The sequence below is a fragment of the Engystomops pustulosus genome, chromosome 7, assembly GCF_040894005.1.
Source record: "Engystomops pustulosus chromosome 7, aEngPut4.maternal, whole genome shotgun sequence".
NCBI lineage: Eukaryota > Metazoa > Chordata > Amphibia > Anura > Leptodactylidae > Engystomops > Engystomops pustulosus.
In genome coordinates, this window is record NC_092417.1 from 105,291,170 (window position 1) to 105,308,869 (window position 17,700).

Here is a 17,700-nt window from a genome sequence, read left to right on the forward strand (position 1 = left end):
TTTTTTTGTTGTGATCAGTAAACTTCTGACCACTGCATGCTTTAAGGCCAGTATAACATGAGGGACATGGCTCCATAATAAATTTTTGTCCCATTATAGTTGTGGGTTATTTTGTTACCTGATATTTTGTATCTGCTGTCAATTTGTGGTACAAGGTGCCTAATGTGTTTACCAATATTTTAAACCAAAATTAACCTCACTTTATTGATAATCAAATTTGTACAGGTGTGTTTTGCTCTTGAGCTAGTGGCTTATTCATGTCTCCACTATTTCTGTAGGGTTCGGTCATGGCATGGTGCATGAACCACACATCCTGCACCGTGAACATGATGAATGCCTCACCGCAAAAGATGGAGGAGGCCCTATCCCTGTGCTGCTTACAGTCCAGAATGCATGCATTCAAGTCTCAAGAAACTTCCTAACAACATTTTTTAACAAATTAATGATCTGAATTGAATCTCTCCAAATAATGATATAACACAAAAATATGTTTTTTCTGTATTTAAAATGTAAAATAAAGGATCATTTTGGTTCGTAGTTGTTTAATGATATCAGTATGTTGTTGATGTACATTTTCTAGTGGTGTGATTCGTAAAGTCTAATGAGAATAAATTCATTAAATTAATCCAGATAATTAACAAACGAAGTGGCTGCTCCGTGGATGTCTATCTTGTGACATAATCTTGGCGTCTAGTTTGAGCTGTGAAAGCAGGGACTGTGTCCAAAATCTTCAGTACAGAAGAAGCAAATTCATCTTCATTAGTATTTCATTTGGATTCAAAACTATTTTGGAAATCTTAGAACAGTGGAAAAGGATAGTTTTGTATTTTCTTTTTCAGTTTTGTTTTTTTCATTACACATTTTTAGTAGCCTGTATGCTTCAGTATAGAATAAATAATCCATTGTGGTTAAATGGGGATCTTTTCACTAATATTATAGCTTGTCCTGGGTTCTGTAAGTATTTAGCAATATTGTATCGATAAGCAAGTAAATTGGATAGATACATGTTTTCATAGCTGTTTTTCACATCAGTGATTTTTTACTGAACCCATTTTGGACAAAATGGCCACCACTGGGTTCACTGAAGCTATATTAGCAAGTCAAGAGTGGCAACAGCACACACCTTCTCTCTTCTTATATTATAGCATAAATAAATTGGATAGACACATGTTTTCATAGCTGTTTTTCACATCAGTGATTTTTTACTGAATCCATTTTGGAATGGGTTCACTTCCTGGCTTCAGTGATTTTTTTACTGATGCCTTACTGACCCATTCCTTTCAATGGGCTTTTTCACACTTCAGTTTTTTTCACTGATCAGTGATCAGTTTAGAACCTGTTCTTTTTGAGTTCACTGGCAAGTAAAAAAAAAACTGATGTGTGAAAAAGCCCATTAAAGGGAATACGTCAGTATTGCCAGTAACTGTGAAAAATCACTGAAGCCAAGAAGAGAAAACCAATCAGTATGTGTCCATAAGCCAAAATGGGTTCAGTGGAAAATCAATTATGTGAAAAGAAACGCCAACGTGAAACCAACATTAAGTTCCTATAAAATTACCATAGTTCTCTTTTAGAAATTTTTATTTTATTAATTTTTCACATTTCTGTCAGATTTATGCCAATTTTAGGGACAAAAAGGTAATACACTGATATAAGGTTGAAAATTCTGGATCTTTCAATTAAAGGGGTATTCCCATCTGGGCATTCACATTTAATTTGATGCATTTGCCATATGTAAACATTTCTTCAATTGGATGTAAAAAAAAAAAAATGTTCCAGTGTGAAGATAATTTCTCATAAATGTAGTAATGTTGTCCCTTAGAAACAAGATAGCTTCCTCGGATACGACCACCTCACATTTTGGCAGATGTGGCCAGACATGGGTTATTGAGCCCTGCCTGACCACCTGGATTCAGCAATCATCACCTCAGGATGGCTCTGGGACATTTCATATCCAAAACCTTTTGTTTCTTTGGACAATCCCTCAAGCTGAGGTGGCCGTATCCAAGGACACAGTCTTGTTTCTGAGGGATAATATAACTACATTTATGAGAAATTATCTTCACATAGGTACATTTTTAATAACATCTAATTGAAGAAATGTATATATGTGGCAGATTAATGAGACTGTGTGTGAATGCCCAGATGAGAATACCCCTTTAAGCATGAAAAAAGAGGTTAATGAGGTTGAAACAAAAAGTGTTTAGTAATAAAAAGGGCAAGCAGAAAGGTTATTGAATAACTAGCAGTTGCTATGAAATCTCCAAGCACCTAGCTCCAACCTGTGGCATGTGACATAGGCATAAAATTCTGATCAAGTCTTGGTAGTGAAATACAATGAATCAGCACTTAAGACACTTAAATTGAGGGTGACAAACTGTTTGACCCAGGAGACCTTGGTTTCTTACTGCATGCATAGGCCAAAATACAGTTTTCTGGTTTGCTATCAACTTTGTGTTTCAATGATTTAGTCATGGGACCAGTAGTATGATCATTTCTAAATGTTCTAGCATAGTCTGGAGCGTTATTGAACTTGTCACTAGAGATGAGCGAACACTAAAATGCTCGGGTACTCGTTATTCGAGACGAACTTTTCCCGATGCTCGAGTGCTCGTCTCGAATAACGAACCCCATTGAAGTCAATGGGAGACTCGAGCATTTTTCAAGGGGACCAAGGCTCTGCACAGGGAAGCTTGGCCAAACACCTGGGAACCTCAGAAAAGGATGGAAACACCACGGAAATGGACAGGAAACAGCAGGGGCAGCATGCATGGATGCCTCTGAGGCTGCCTAATCGCACCATTATGCCAAAATTATGGGCAACAGCATGGCCATGACAGAGTGACAGAATGAAGCTAGATAGCATCTAAAACATCCAATAATTGACCCTGACACTATAGGGGACGGCATGCAGAGGCAGCGGCAGCAGCGGCAGGCTAGAGAGTGGCATGGCGACATACCCTAAATGGACTCAGGCTTCAAACCAATGGGTGGCAGAGAGGAACCAAAGGAGGTGAGCAAGAAGCGCTCAAATAATATCGCTACATGATAAAAGTTTGCCAGTATATTTTGTGGATTACACAGCAGGGTGGCGACAAAGTTAACATGGAAGCCATGAAAACAACCCCAAATTCTGCCTGACACAGCTCGTTTGATAAGGGGACCATGTATGCTTACAGTTCATGCCAGTCGCTGCACTTGCTGCCAGTCTCCTTTCGAATAGTTTAAAATAATAATAACCCTCATCCATAAAGCTCTGTATAATGCTGCACCCCCCTACCTCTCCTCTCTTATCTCAGTCTATCGCCCAACCCGTGCTCTTAGATCCGCCAGTGATCTTAGATTAACCTCTACCCTAGTGCGGACCTCCCACTCGCGTCTCCAAGACTTCTCTAGAGCTGCACCAATTCTATGGAATGCTCTGCCCCGGACTATCAGACTAATACCTAACCTCCAAAGTTTCAAACGTGCTCTTAAAACCCATTTCTTTAGGCAAGCCTATAACACTCATTAACTGCATGAAGTTTTAACTCTTCTACTAACCCGTCCTGTGTCGTCCTCCCATCTGTTATCCAGCAACCAACAGGCACCAGACTTCTCTGCAGTCCCATTCACCCTGGACCTGGTATATAAGATGACGGCTGAGTGTTTCAAGCGACAGCAATTCCATTTATTATATTTTTTTCTATTCCCTAAGAAGAATGGCTTGACCATTAAATATTCTTTTACCTCGTGTTACCCCATCATCTTCATAAACCGTAAGCTCTGGCGAGCAGGGACCTCACTCCTGTTGTTCCATACAAATGTTGTGCTCTGTTACATTACATTTGTATTTGTTTCCTATGATTTGTAAAGCGCTGCAGAATATGATGACGCTATATAAATAAAGATTATTATTATTATGGAGGCAGTGAACTAGTAGTAGATTAAAGGTGCTGCAACTATGTTAGTTGGATCTTGTGATGGAGCTGGCGCTCTGCAGCCAGGCGAGCTTTCGCCAATCCAAGCCCCTGTTTCTAGGCTACTCCCCAAACAGCACTTCTAAGAACCTTTTGTATAAGATCAAGTGTAGTAGCGTTCTTATAAGTTTAGGATATGCCGGGTGAGGGGAATGTAAACAGATGCGCAAGAAGCGCATGATGCGCATGGAGCTGGCGCTCCGCTGCCAGGCGAGCTTTCGCCAATCCAAGCCCCTGTCTCTAGGCTACTCCCCAAACAGCACTTCTAAGAACCTTTTGTATAAGATCAAGTGTAGTAGCGTTCTTATAAGTTTAGGATATGCCGGGTGAGGGGAATGTAAACAGATGCGCAAGAAGCGCTGAAATAATATCCCTAAATGGTAAAAGTTTGCCAGTATATTTTGTGGATAACACAGCAGGGTGGCGACAAAGTTAACAACTTTGATGTGGAATCCATGAAAACAACCCAAATTTCTGCCTGACACACCTCGTTTGATAAAGGGACGATGTATGGAGGCAGCTATATGGACGACTTTTGGAGGTAGCAATGGAGACAACGTGTGGAGGCTGCTATGGAGACAATTTAATTTGGATAGTGCCTGTATGTGGCAGTCCCAAACATTTTTCAAACCAGAGGAGCAGGTAGGTGGCCCTCCAGTAAAATGGAATAGATTGAGTGCCTGCATGTGGCAGTCCCAAAAATGTTTCAAACCAGAGGAGCAGGTAGGTGGCCCTCCAGTAAAATGGAATAGATTGAGTGCCTGTATGTGGCAGTCCCAAAAATTCTTCAAACCAGAGGAGCAGGTAGGTGGCCCTCCAGTAAAATGGAATAGATTGAGTGCCTGTATGTGGCAGTCCCAAAAATTCTTCAAACCAGAGGAGCAGGTAGGTGGCCCTGCAGTAAAATGGAATAGATTGAGTGCCTGTATGTGGCAGTCCCAAAAATGTTTCAAACCAGAGGAGCAGGTAGGTGGCCCTCCAGTAAAATGGAATAGATTGAGTGCCTGTATGTGGCAGTCCCAAAAATTGTTCAAACCAGAGGAGCAGGTAGGTGGCCCTGCAGTAAAATGGAATAGATTGAGTGCCTGTATGTGGCAGTCCCAAAAATGTTTCAAACCAGAGGAGCAGGTAGGTGGCCCTCCAGTAAAATGGAATAGATTGAGTGCCTGTATGTGGCAGTCCCAAAAATTGTTCAAACCAGAGGAGCAGGTAGGTGGCCCTGCAGTAAAATGGAATAGATTGAGTGCCTGTATGTGGCAGTCCCAAAAATGTTTCAAACCAGAGGAGCAGGTAGGTGGCCCTCCAGTAAAATGGAATAGATTGAGTGCCTGTATGTGGCAGTCCCAAAAATGTTTCAAACCAGAGGAGCAGGTAGGTGGCCCTCCAGTAAAATGGAATAGATTGAGTGCCTGTATGTGGCAGTCCCAAAAATTTTTTAAAACAGAGGACCGGGTAGGTGGCCCTCCAGAAAAATGGAATAGATTGAGTGCCTGTATGTGGCACTCACAAAAATTGTTTCAAACAGAGGACCGGGTAGGTGGCCCTCCAGAAAAATTAAATGCATGAAGTACTATAGCAAGAGCCAGTGGGCCCTGTCAAAAAATAGCCATTTTCCTCTGCTTTACTGTACAAAGAGGAGGAGAAGGAGGAAAATGAGGAGGAGGAGGAGGAGTGGATCAATTATTCAGGTTGAGCTTCCTTCACCTGGTGGAGATTGGAAATTCTGAGAAATCCAGCCTTTATTCATTTTAATAAGCGTCAGCCTGTCAGCGCTGTCAGTCGACAGGCGTGTACGCTTATCGGTGATGATGCCACCAGCTGCACTGAAAACCCGCTCGGACAAGACGCTAGCGGCAGGGCAGGCAAGAACCTCCAAGGCGTACAGCGCCAGTTCGTGCCACATGTCCAGCTTTGAAACCCAGTAGTTGTAGGGAGCTGTGTGATCATTTAGGACGATGGTATGGTCAGCTACGTACTCCCTCACCATCTTTCTGTAAAGATCAGCCCTACTCTGCTGAGACTGGGGACAGGTGACAGTGTCTTGCTGGGGTGACATAAAGCTGGCAAAAGCCTTGTAAAGCGTACCCTTGCCAGTGCTGGACAAGCTGCCTGCTCGCCTACTCTCCCTCGCTACTTGTCCCGCAGAACTACGCACTCTGCCGCTAGCGCTGTCAGAAGGGAAATACTGTTTCAGCTTGTGCACCAGGGCCTGCTGGTATTCATGCATTCTCACACTCCTTTCCTCTGCAGGGATGAGAGTGGGAAGATTTTGCTTGTACCGTGGGTCCAGGAGAGTGAACACCCAGTAATCGGTGCTGGAATAAATTCTTTGAACGCGAGGGTCACGGGATAGGCAGCCTAGCATGAAATCTGCCATATGCGCCAGAGTACCAACGCGTAAGAATTCACTCCCCTCACTGGCCTGACTGTCCATTTCCTCCTCCTCCAACTCCTCCAACTCCTCTTCTTCTGCCCATACACGCTGAACAGTGAAGGACTCAACAATGGTCCCCTCTTGTGTCTCGCCAACATTCTCCTCCTCTTCCTCCTCATCCTCCTCCACCTCCACCTCCTCCGATATGCGCTGAGAAACAGACCTCAGGGTGCTTTGGCTATCAACAAGGGAATATTCTTCCCCCGTCTCTTGTGACGAGCGCAAAGCTTCCGACTTCATGCTGACCAGAGAGTTTTTCAACAGGCCAAGCAGCGGGATGGTGAGGCTGATGATGGCGGCATCGCCACTGACCATCTGTGTTGACTCCTCAAAGTTACTCAGCACCTGACAGATATCAGACATCCACGTCCACTCCTCATTGTAGACTTGAGGAAGCTGACTGACCTGACTACCAGTTCTGGTGGAAGTTGACATCTGGCAGTCTACAATCGCTCTGCGCTGCTGGTAAACTCTGGATAACATGGTCAGTGTTGAATTCCACCTCGTGGGCACGTCGCACAACAGTCGGTGAGCGGGCAGTTGGAGGCGGCGCTGCGCTGCCCTGAGAGTGGCAGCATCTGGGCTGGACTTCCTGAAATGCGCACAGATGCGGCGCACCTTCGTGAGCAAATCAGACAGATTGGGGTATGTCTTGAGGAAACGCTGCACTATCAGATTTAACACATGGGCCAGGCATGGCACATGTGTCAGTCTGCCGAGTTGCAGAGCCGCCACCAGGTTACGGCCGTTGTCACACACAACCATTCCCGGCTTGAGGTTCAGCGGTGCCAGCCACAGATCAGTCTGCGCCGTGATGCCCTGTAATAGCTCTTGGGCGGTGTGCCTTTTGTCGCCTAGGCTCAGCAGTTTGAGCACCGCCTGCTGTCGCTTAGCGACGGCACTGCTGCTGTGCCTAGAGCTACCGACTGATGGCGCCGTGCCCACGGATGGTAGTTCGGAGGAGGAGGTGGAGGAGGGGTGGGAGGAGGAGGAGGCATAGTAGGCCTGAAACACCTGGACCGAGGTAGGCCCCGCAATCCTCGGCATCGGCAGTATATGAGCAGCCCCAGGGTCAGACTCGGTCCCAGCCTCCACCAAGTTAACCCAATGTGCCGTCAGCGATATATAGTGGCCCTGCCCGGCAGCACTCGTCCACGTGTCCGTGGTCAGGTGGACCTTGTCAGAAACGGCGTTGGTCAGGGCACGGATGATGTTGTCTGACACGTGCTGGTGCAGGGCTGGGACGGCACATCAGGAAAAGTAGTGGCGGCTGGGGACCGAATACCGAGGGGCGGCCGCCGCCATGAGGTTGCGAAAGGCCTCGGTCTCTACTAGCCTATAGGGCAGCATCTCCAGGCTAAGCAATCTGGAGATGTGCACATTAAGGGCTTGGGCGTGCGGGTGGGTTGCACTATATTTGCGTTTCCGCTCCAGCGTCTGGGGTATGGAGAGCTGAACGCTGGTGGATGCTGTGGAGGATCGTGGAGGCGACGATGGGGTTTTTGTGCCAGGGTCCTGGGCAGGGGGCTGACTAGCAGCTGACACAGGGGAAGGAGCAGTGGTGTGCACGGCCGGAGGTGAACGGGCTTGTTGCCACTGAGTGGGGTGCTTAGCATTCATATGCCTGCGCATACTGGTGGTAGTTAAGCTAGTAGTGGTGGAACCCCTGCTGAGCCTGGTTTGGCAAATGTTGCACACCACAGTCCGTCGGTCATCCGGTGTTTCCTTAAAGAACCTCCACACTTCTGAAGATCTAGCCCTCGCCGCAAGAGCCCTCACCACGGGAGCTTCACTAGTTGACAGTGGCGCTGATGCACCAGCTCTGGCCCTGCCTCTCCGTCTGGCCCCACCACTGCCTCTTCCAACCTGTTCAGGTCGAGGACTCTCCTCCGTCTCAGAAGCACTGTGTTCACCCGGCCTCTCAACCCAGCTTGGGTCTGTCACCTCATCATCCTCCGATCCCTCAGTCTGCTCCCCCCTCGGACTTCCTGCCCTGACAACAACTTCCCCACTGTCTGACAACCGTGTCTCCTCATCGTCGGACACCTCTTTACACACTTCCACTACGTCAAGAAGGTCATCATCACCCACAGACTGTGACTGGTGGAAAACCTGGGCATCGGAAAATTGCTCAGCAGCAACCGGACAAGTGGTTTGTGACTGTGGGAAGGGTCCAGAAAACAGTTCCTCAGAGTATGCCGGTTCAAATGGCAAATTTTCCTGGGAGGGGGCAGACTGGGGGGGAGGAGGCTGAGGTGCAGGAGCTGGAGGAGTGGGGATTTCGGTGACATGGGTGGACTGCGTGGAAGACTGACTGGTGGTGGACAAATTGCTCGAAGCATTGTCAGCAATCCACGACATCACCTGTTCGCACTGTTCTGGCCTCAACAGTGCTCTACCACGAGTCCCAGTAACTTCAGACATGAACCTAGGGAGTGTAGCTCTGCGGCGTTCCCCTGCTCCCTCATCAGCAGGTGGTGTCTCACCCCGCCCAGGACCACGGCCTCTGACCCCTGCAGTAGTTGGACGCCCACGTCCCCGCCCTCGTCCTCTACCCCTAGCCCTCGGGTTAAACATTTTTAAAATGAGAGTTATAACTTTTTTTTTTTTTTTACTTCTTTTTGTTTTTTTTTGTGTTTTTTTGTGTTTTTTTTTTTTTTTTTGTGTTTTTTGTTTTTTTTTGAGTTTTTAAAACCAAACAATCCTATCCTATTGCTATGGCTATTTTCTAGCCAAGTATCAAAGGAAGCACACTACTATGCCAGATGAGATGACACTGAGTTAGTGCCTAATAGAAATCCAACCCCTACTGAATTTTGCCACTTCGGCCTTTGCTATGGATATGTGCGCCACTAAGCGCAGAACACAGCGGTCGCAAGTCTCACTACAAATTACTCAGAATTGGCAAGTAGATGCACTGCAGAAACTACAGCCACCAGCAGATCAACCAGAAATCAAATATATAGAACGCTACTGTAGGCTTCAAGAAGCTGTTTGTATTCTCCTATGGCTATTTTCTAGCCAAGTATCAAAGGAAGCACACTACTATGCCAGATGAGATGACACTGAGTTATTGCCTAATAGAAATCCAACCCCTACTGAATTTTGCCACTTCGGCCTTTGCTATGGATATGTGCGCCACTAAGCGCAGAACACAGCGGTCGCAAGTCTCACTACAAATTGCTCAGAATTGGCAAGTACATGCACTGCAGAAACTACAGCCACCAGCAGATCAACCAGAAATCAAATATATAGAACGCTACTGTAGGCTTCAAGAAGCTGTTTGTATTCTCCTATGGCTATTTTCTAGCCAAGTATCAAAGGAAGCACACTACTATGCCAGATGAGATGACACTGAGTTATTGCCTAATAGAAATCCAACCCCTACTGAATTTTGCCACTTTGGCCTTTGCTATGGATATGTGCGCCACTAAGCGCAGAACACAGCGGTCGCAAGTCTCACTACAAATTGCTCAGAATTGGCAAGTACATGCACTGCAGAAACTACAGCCACCAGCAGATCAACCAGAAATCAAATATATAGAACGCTACTGTAGGCTTCAAGAAGCTGTTTGTATTCTCCTATGGCTATTTTCTAGCCAAGTATCAAAGGAAGCACACTACTATGCCAGATGAGATGACACTGAGTTATTGCCTAATAGAAATCCAACCTCTACTGAATTTTGCCACTTCGGCCTTTGCTATGGATATGTGCGCCACTAAGCGCAGAACACAGCGGTCGCAAGTCTCACTACAAATTGCTCAGAATTGGCAAGTACATGCACTGCAGAAACTACAGCCACCAGCAGATCAACCAGAAATCAAATATATAGAACGCTACTGTAGGCTTCAAGAAGCTGTTTGTATTCTCCTATGGCTATTTTCTAGCCAAGTATCAAAGGAAGCACACTACTATGCCAGATGAGATGACACTGAGTTATTGCCTAATAGAAATCCAACCCCTACTGAATTTTGCCACTTCGGCCTTTGCTATGGATATGTGCGCCACTAAGCGCAGAACACAGCGGTCGCAAGTCTCACTACAAATTGCTCAGAATTGGCAAGTACATGCACTGCAGAAACTACAGCCACCAGCAGATCAACCAGAAATCAAATATATAGAACGCTACTGTAGGCTTCAAGAAGCTGTTTGTATTCTCCTATGGCTATTTTCTAGCCAAGTATCAAAGGAAGCACACTACTATGCCAGATGAGATGACACTGAGTTATTGCCTAATAGAAATCCAACCCCTACTGAATTTTCCCACTTCGGTCTTTGCTATGGATATGTGTGCCACTAAGAGCTAAACACAACGGTAGCAAGTCCCCCTGCTAATTCCTCACAAAATGGTAATAGATGCAAATTAAAATAAAAAAAGTAGAACGTTATTGTAGCCCTAAGAAGGGCTGTTGGGTTCTTTGAGAATCACTCCTGCCTAACAGTAAGCTAATAGAACACCCTAACGCTTTCCCTGACCAGCAGCAGCTCTCTCCCTAGCGGCATCCAGAGACAGAATGATCCGAGCAGCGCGGCCAGCGGCTAGTCTATCCCAGGGTCACCTGATCTGGCCAGCCAACCACTGCTATCGACGTGTAAGGGTACCACGTCATGCTGGGTGGAGTGCAGAGTCTCCTGGCTTGTGATTGGCTCTGTTTCTGGCCGCCAAAAAGCAAAACGGCGGGAGCTGCCATTTTCTCGAGCGGGCGAAGTATTCGTCCGAGTAACGAGCAGTTTCGAGTACCCTAATGCTCGACCGAGCATCAAGCTCGGACGAGCATGTTCGCTCATCTCTACTTGTCACCAATTGATCACATATTGAATGTCATTCTTCACCAAGTGAAAAGGGAGCCATCTGCAGCAAATGTTTATAATTTGAATTGCCCTTATGTATACAGCAAAGCAGATCATTCCACATAGAGATATTCATGACAACAGTTATAGCAATTATTGGTGTCAAATAGTGATGAGCGAGTATACTCGTCCGAGCTTGATGCTTGGTCGAGTATTAGCATACTCGGACCGGCTCGTTGCTCGGACGAGTATTTGCCCTGCTCGATAACGAGCATTTAATTTAAAAAAAAAAAAGTGAAGAACAGTAAAAAGATACAATTAAAACATTTAATTTAATTGTTTAATTGAAGAAAACAGTGAAAGAACACAGTGCAGAACAGATTGCAGATGTTCGGGAACATCTGCAATCTGTTCCGGAGACACGCGTGCAGAACGGTGTTCTCCGCAATAGTATTTGAAGAACAATATGTGTGAAGAACACATTACAGATGTTTGGCAACATCTGCAAGTTGTTCTCTACACATATTGTTCTTCAAATACTATTGCGGAGAACACCGTTCTGCACGGGTGTCTCCGGAGCAGATCGCAGATGTCCCGGAGACACGCGTGCAGAACGGTGTTCTCCGCAATAGTATTTGAAGAACAATATGTGTGGAGAACAACTTGCAGATGTTTCCAAACATCTGCAAGTTGTTCTTCACACATATTGTTCTTCAAATACTATTGCGGAGAACACCGTTCTGCACGCGTGTCTCCGGAACAGAAAAATGCTCGGGTCTCCCATTGATTTCAATGGGGCTCGTTACTCGAAACGAGCACTCGAGCATCTGGAAATGTTCGGCTCGAGTAACGAGCACCCGAGCATTTTAGTGCTCGCTCATCTCTAGTGTCAAACAATGCTATTTTTAGGGGAAGGCTTTATTGTTGAAAGGATTAACATTTTTGAATAATTTACTTTTCATTTCAATTATTTGTAAATTATAAGCATATGCATTGATGTCGGTAACGTCATCCCTTTTCCATAATGTTGCAATTTTATTATTCCCTACTATTTAGTAGCATTGGTGTCTTTCCTTTCATGCTCGTACCCTATTGCTTTATCTCCTACAGTCTTTATAAAGTCTTTGTATACAATCTCTTTCCCAGACAGTGTCCATTGAATCCTGCCACTATCACTCTTGCCCTTTCTCTTCTGTAAGTTGCCGTATAGCATATAGCAGTGTTATAAACCACCATGTTACATGCTCATAGGCCAATGGGGCAAACCTATGGCATGGGTGCCAGACGTGGAACTCAGATCTCTGTCTGTGGGCACCCACGCCATCACCTCAGCACAGAGTTTACTATACAGGACTCAAGGCCTACTCCTGCAGTCCAAGGAAGCCCATGATGTTGTGATGTTGCAGAGCCTAGAGGAGGAGTAAGACAGTGAGGGTGGGGTTGGCTTATCATTGGAGCTCCTAATCTAGGCCCAACCATTATTAATGTTCTTGTGACCCTTGAGAGTTGTTACAATGACAATTTGATTGAAAGTTGTAAAGGACAGAAAGCTATAATTAACTGTTTACGTTGCTGTATTGGAACTTTACAATAAATGTGGTTGTAGTTTGGCACTTTGTCTCTAGAAGGTTCGCTGTCGCTGTCACTGTCTTAGGCAATGAAGGCTAGAATGGCTGCGCTCTGTGGACATTCTAATAAACAAATGAAAGATAGTCATTTTTTCCCCTGATGTAATTTTTGTCTAATCCTAAACACCTCACGGTAATGCTTTGTTTCCTTTACTTAAAGAATTAGTGTAATTTAACAACTGCCAGTCAAAAGCAAAACTGACCTTTTTAGCATTCCCTAAAGAGTATGTGTGTTCTTTTAAAGGTCAGCTAAAAGGACTTCTATGTGTAACTATCAAATGGGATAATTAGAAATAACAATTAGCCCAAAGCATTTTACACAGAGTTCATGTATCGTGTTTAATGTAATTCTTTGTCTTTGTTGATTGTGATAATTAACCATGAGAAGATGTATGTACAATAACAGTAATTAACTTTAGGAACTATACAAGGAGTCTGCATCTGTATCAAAGTTTTTGATAAATTCGTAAGAGATCTGCTTTTAGAAAGCATAGTGAGAGCAAATGAAAGGATATTTAGATGCCTTTGCTTTAATGGAAAACAATAGGTTTTTAGGTACCTAGAATTGCAGAAATAAGGGGACCTTTATTTTCTGTAAGTAAACTTTTAATAATGAATCAATTTAAAAAAAGAAAAGAACATTGCTCATTGCTCCATAGAAGGCCCTTATATAGTTTATTCTGGAGTGACATATTTTTTGTGTTTTGGATTCATATATCTTTTCTGTGATTTTCCTATAGACGTTTTAGTAGAAAAATATGACAAGAAAAGACGCCTGTGAAACTATGCAAAAAAAATTGTAATAAGAACTTACTAATAGGGCCTACAAAACCCTGAAGCATTAAGACATCCAGGTGGTCTCAGAATGTCCCTTATATACTTATATACTGCCACTATGTATGCACAGATGGTGACATTGGAGATCCTAAAGGAGATAGAAGTATATGTGATTACATGACTGTCCATTATTTTTAAAGAGCATATAAAAAACATGTATATAGCCTGGGTTTAGAGGGACCCTTATAAGGCATATGAAGAAATGTCTTTTTTATAAGTCAAACCATTTAAGTTTCTTTTCCAATTGTAATTTTAGAAATTGCCTTTTTGATCCACTGTTAAGCAATATAATAGATAGTATTCAGCTTCTCGGAGAAAAGTGTTTGTGTGAATACGTGACATCCTGACAAGACAGACAAAGAGTCAAATAACATAACAGCTCAAGTAAAGTAAACAAGTTTTATGTTGAGAATATGAATAAAGGAGGATGCATAAATGCCATTGATATATAATTTTCTATTGTCAATATATTTATGCTGCAAAAATCCTTTCTCCCCTTGGGCTCGCTAAGCCACCTGCTCCATGGAAGAGAAGAAATCTAACAGTATAATGAAATTCAAGGAGAATATTGCAGTGCTGAGACATTTCTTTATTTTATTTGCAGTACATTCTGACTTCTAATCTATTATAAGAACAACGTATGCACTAAGTAATGTATTAGCAGACTTTTGAATACCCACATTACCATAGCTACGTAAAAATCATAATGTATTAACATTAAATGTTTTTTATAAACAGAAAGCATAATGGGTATGAATGCAGCAAATCACTTGACCTTCAGAATTCATTTAAACAACAAAAAATGTTTTGTTTAGGGACTAGGAAAGAGTAAATGTCTTTGGGGACATAGGGTTCTTATTCATTAGGTAATATAATGATTATATAAACCCGTACAGTGCACATGGTCAATCTACTTGAAAAAAAAGTCAACAAATGGTCATAAAATAACAATGCTCCACTAATATGCTTTCCTTTTCATTATTATTTTTTACTAAAAACACACACTACTCACAAAAAGTTCACAATATAGAGATATTTTAACATTTAAGTATTTTTAAAGCATGCAATGATGATTTCCTCATCTCAAACTATTTTCTGAAACAAAAGCCAAAACAGAAGTGGATACACTCCTGCAGAAAATCCCAAGAACTTGACATGTGGCCTTGAGCATCAATTATAATTTGACAACAACTTTTCATGTTGTTCACAAGTCAATACATTGTTTGTTGAGACATGGCATCTCTTCTTAAAGGATATTCCTCAGGTCATTGACGTTTTAGGGTACTGTGTTACCAGCCTCTACACAGTGTCTCCCAAAGGGGTACAGGTTTGGGAATGTACAGATTCCTCAGTCTCCTTTCCCTACTAATTTGACCTCAATGAGCTGAGGCATTGTAATCTATAAAGATGTAATCACTGCTGCCCAAAACTGTACACAATATTCTAGGTGTATACTATAAAAGCCTTCCTCCAGCGTAGTTATAGGGATCTCAGAGGTTTTCTGCTGTCATAACAACCAACTGGTGCCCCCAATGACATAGTGGGGGGGGGAGGGGGGTTGGGGGCCAAGTTGATCATGCCATCTTCATTTAAGTCCAACCATTGTGTTTGACAGCTGCACTTAACACCCGTGATCATTGTAAGTCCAGATCGCATAACAGTCAACTGCCCTGTATGTCCTGCTATTTAGTTAACATCAGATAGCTATTTATTTAATATTATATCAGTTACTTACTGTTTCCTGTCATCCTCACATTGATGGCTTTGTTTCCTTGTCTCTCACTATGTCCTGTTATGTATAAATATGTGCTCTCAACTACACATTCTCAAATGTTATTCACTTAAAGGGGTATTCCCATCTGGGCATTTACATTTAATTAAATTCATTTTCCATATGTAAACATTTCTTCAATTGAATGTTATTAAAAAAGATGTTCCTGTGTGAAGATAATTTCTCATAAATGTAGTTATTCTGTCCCTTAGAAACAAGATAGCTTCCTCGGATACGACCACGTCCCACTCTGGCAGCGGTGGCCAGACTTGCGCTATTGAGTCCTGCCAAACCACCAGGATTAAGCTATCATTACCACAGGGCGGCTATAGGACATGTAGTAACTCCCGGACATTTTATATACAATAACCTTTTGTTTCTTTGTGCACTCAATCTATCAGACGTGGCCGTATCCGAGGAAGCTGATCTCATGTAACATGGTTACATTTATGAGAAATGATCTTCACACAGGAACATTTTTTTTAATAACATCCAATTGAAGAAATGTTTATGTATGGCAGATTAATGAAACTGAATGTAAGTGCCCAGATGAGAATACCCCTTTAACCACTGGATAACACTATACAAAGAATAGTTTAAGGACCCAAATCTGTAAAACATTGAGATTTTTTACATGTTTTTTTCTACACAGTACACCTCAAAACTGACATTGAAAGTTTCCCTCATGATAACTTTTATACTGTAAATAATCGGTAGTAAGAAGACAAAGTTATATAGTCATAAGATTTCATAGCTGTATTCTGGGAATTTATTTTAGTGCATTCACTGCAGAAACAGTTAACATTACCTACACAAGGTTAAATGCTTTGTTACAAAATGCAGCATTGAGAATATCTTACCACAACAATATTTATCAAAGAGAACTGGGGCATATGTGAGAAAAAGAGCTTGCTAAGTAAGAATGTCATATTAGCAATACATTGTGTTACCATGACATATATAGAGCAGTCACTATACCGCAGAACTGTCCCAATTTAGCTTTAAAAATATGATTGCGTGGCAAGGTTAGTTTATATATACATAGTTTATGATCTTAGTAGTCATTGCACTGACTGTACTGTAATAGTGTTTTATAAAAATAATTTAAAAATTACTGTATGTAGCATTACAATTCAAAAGGGTTAAGTCCATGTGTTTAGTTTGCATTTGCCTTTATCAAAATGGTTATGAGAAAAAAATATATATTTGTTTTTCAAAAACATTGCCATTCTATTTCCTAGGGCTGTTTCACATGAACATGTTTAGCCCGTGTAAACGTGGTGTATGGTGGCACAATCCCAAGGGCTGCACACAGAGCGGAGGATGGGTGTCCCTGCATTATATGGATATATAATAGTGTTTCCTCTGCCAGCCGAACAGCCGCATAAACTGTATTAGCGTTCTGGCGCGGATGTACGTCTGGCAGAGGGAAGATCCTTGCAATAAATTTCTATATAATGCAGAGGACTCCTGTCCTCTGCTCTGTGTGCAATCCGTGGGATCGTAGAATCTGGAATTACTTTAAATGAAATGCAATAATAGCAGTAGCCAACATACAAGTTTGGCACTGTATAAGCGCTTTAAGGGGGCATTTACATGGCTGTCTGGGGGATGTATATGTGGCCACAAAGATGGGCATGGGGCATGTATATGGGGCCCATAGATGGCAATGGCGGCCCGGTGGCGGTACAGTGCCACACTCTAGCATGCTCTATCTTTTCCCGAGTGTACGGCCATGCGCCGATGTTTCTTATGGAGGGGGGAGGGGTCATCCCGTCAGGCATACTGCCATATGAATGTACTCTAAAGGTTATCTATATGGATATAGAAATATGGATGATTGATACCCACAATAAGTAATCAATATCATATCAGTTACTGCAGATCAGGTCCCATTCACTTAAATAGGATCAGAGTTGAATTTACTCATCTTGGCCACTATACAACAAATAGAGTTGTCTGGTTATTAGGAACATGTAATTTATGGGACTACTGGGTGTCAGACTCTTCACTAATTTGCTATTGATCATCTATCCTAAGAAATAAACAACAATATCTTCAAATTGGAAACTTTTTTTTATAACTGTAGTTTAGAATTTTTTAAATGGGTTCTGGCTGCAGCATTCTGAGCTTGTAAACCACACCCAGGGTTGCTGTGCTTGAAGCTGTAATTGGCTGAAGCTGTGCCTTTGAGTTTGTGTTCTGTTGAAAGCTGGGCTTCTTCTTCATCCTGCAGTTTAGTGTGTGGGCTGAGTGATGGAGGTCCAAGTCAGTCAGCT